This window comes from Eucalyptus grandis, chromosome 2, assembly GCF_016545825.1.
Source record: "Eucalyptus grandis isolate ANBG69807.140 chromosome 2, ASM1654582v1, whole genome shotgun sequence".
NCBI lineage: Eukaryota > Viridiplantae > Streptophyta > Magnoliopsida > Myrtales > Myrtaceae > Eucalyptus > Eucalyptus grandis.
The window spans coordinates 47,087,606-47,089,954 of NC_052613.1; the positions used below are offsets into that span (position 1 = coordinate 47,087,606).

General features: G+C 46.5%; 1 non-coding gene across 1 annotated transcript; it reads right to left on the reverse strand.

Moving 5' to 3' along the window:
* Nucleotides 1–1,610: 1,610 nt before the first annotated feature.
* LOC104425921 lies at nucleotides 1,611–2,349 on the reverse strand. Its single transcript, XR_005548721.1, has one exon. It is a non-coding gene; the product is annotated as an uncharacterized LOC104425921 (transcript).

Here is a 2,349-nt window from a genome sequence, read left to right on the forward strand (position 1 = left end):
CCATTTTGAGCTCGGCCATGTGAGCTTGGAGTGGTGCCGAGCTCAAGCTTTACATAGAGCTTGTTTGTAGCAAATTGAGGGTCCAGATCGAGGTTGACTTGATGTCGACCTAGGCGTGACCAAATTTGGTGAGACCCGAGCTTGCTCGAGGCTAGTTGGGAGAGCTAGGGCCTCACCAAATTTAGCGAGCTGCATGGGACCCACGCCTAACTCAAGGTCCCCAAACGTTGGCGAAGCCTTGCCTAGGTGGCTAGATCTAGTGGGCCTTGAGCTCGTTGGCATCGGGCAAGTTCAACCTCGCCACCATGTGGCAACGTTCCAGTTCGCTCGTGGTTGGTTGCCAACCACTGCTGTGGCCGGACTAATCAATGAAGAAGAAAAAGAAAAAGAAAGAAACAGAAACAAAAAGAAAAAGAATAAAATAATTAAAACTCAATTTAAGAAAATAAAAAATAAAAGGAAAAAGGTATTTGATGAAGGAAAATGAGGTGAAAGAAAATATGAAAAATATTTTCCTTTTTCTCAAAAGTTGAGGATATTTTCTCTTATCGTAAAAGACTATTTTCTCTTAATAGAAAATGTTTTCTGAAACTAATTTTTTCATGAAACGAACGTCGAAAAATTTGAAAAATATTTTTCTCGAATTTATCTTTCATGAAATGAATGGAACCTTAATATCATCATAAAATTATAAAATTTGACAGAGACGCAAGGAAGGGGGAGCGAAGCAGAGAAACATGAGCAGAAGAAAGTGGAACTGATCAAAGTGAAGGCAAGTGAATATGAAGAGGAAGAGGCTCGCATGGCGGAGATGGCTAAGGACTTTGAGGTTGCAAGGTGTGAATTCGATAGAGCGGCCGTGTAAATTTGATTTCCACTCTGTATAATGAGAATGATGAAGTGCAAATCAAAACCATCACGATGTGATTTAATAGGGCGAAGGCGGCGAAGCGCAACATCTTCATCCCAGGGGAAATGTGATCGGAGCCATGAAGGAAAAACTTGCACAACCTACGGACGTTGATAGAGAGACTCGGGCGGCACACGAGCGCGGTGGCGCACGAACGAAAGATCGAAGAGACCTTACCAGCTGCTCTCGAAGGCTTCGGTGCGGGTTAGAAAAATGACATCTGAGGACAACTCTGGACATCGATAGAGTCCAAAAAATGAGTCTGTTCTAAAGCTTTTGGTCAGTGATTTCATCAAAGCTCCGTTGCAGGAGGAATAGAGGTGAGTTTTGGGAGACTCTAAAGTTAATGCCCAAAATCCTAAGTGGAGTCAAGGCGATTTTGTTGAGAGGAGGCCATTTGCAAGTGGTCCACCTTCACTTGGGCCATTTCCTCCCTTTTTCGTTCTTCTTGCAGACCATATATGTAATTTTAATATTAAAATATCAGACGGTTCAACCACCGATGACAAGTGGCCTGTTGCTGTGGCCTATTGCTGTGATGGTTTAGGTTAAGAGATGGCACTGCTTTACAGGAATATGTCTTGAAGTTGTTCATAATCAAAAGTGACAGAACAAAAGCTGCAATCCCTGACCTATGCAAAACAAATTTTGGTCTCAAAAGATACTTCTTTCTGTTTGTCCAAGAAAATCAATTTGGGTCTGTTCTGGCATGCTGCAAAAGCAAATCCAAAATCCCTGTGCTTGAGCTGAAGACACTATAAAACGGAAGACGTAACATATACGCGGAATCCAAAGACATAACTGAAGAAGATAAGATGGGATTAGTCGAGGATGTCGACGTAAATCCTAAAAAATGTACAATCTCATCAAACTACTCAATCCTCCTGTTGAAACACCTTCAAGTTAGGATCAATTTCGATCCTCGCGACCCCGACCTCGTGAGCCTTGGGCACCTCCACCTCCCCACCACCAGCCCGGCCACCTCCCCGTCCTCCCCTCTGATCGCCTTCTCCTCCGCTTCCTCATCCACGTAGTTCGGATCCTTCTCGTCAATTGCCGGTGGCGTCGAGGCCAGCTCGCTCTCTGCTGGATCCTCCGGCCCCTCCCACGTGTACTTGCCGCCGCGACCGGACTTGGGCGGTGGGCGGCCGATGCCGCCGAGGCCATTGGCGGGGTGGCGCTCCATCCGCTGCACGCCCTTGTCCATCAGCTTCCTCTCTAAGTATTCGACGGTGTCCACTTTGTGAGCCTCCACCTCTATCTTCTCCACCCTCTTCCTGCCTTCCTCGTCGCGGGTCACGACGGGGAGCGTCGTGGTATCTTTCCTGCGGTCGACACGCTTCATTATCTTGTCGCAGATCGGAAGAAGGAACCAAGCTCGAGACGGGTGAAGTGTTTTTCGAATGGAAATAGCCGATGTGTCGGTGAAGAGTCTGCGA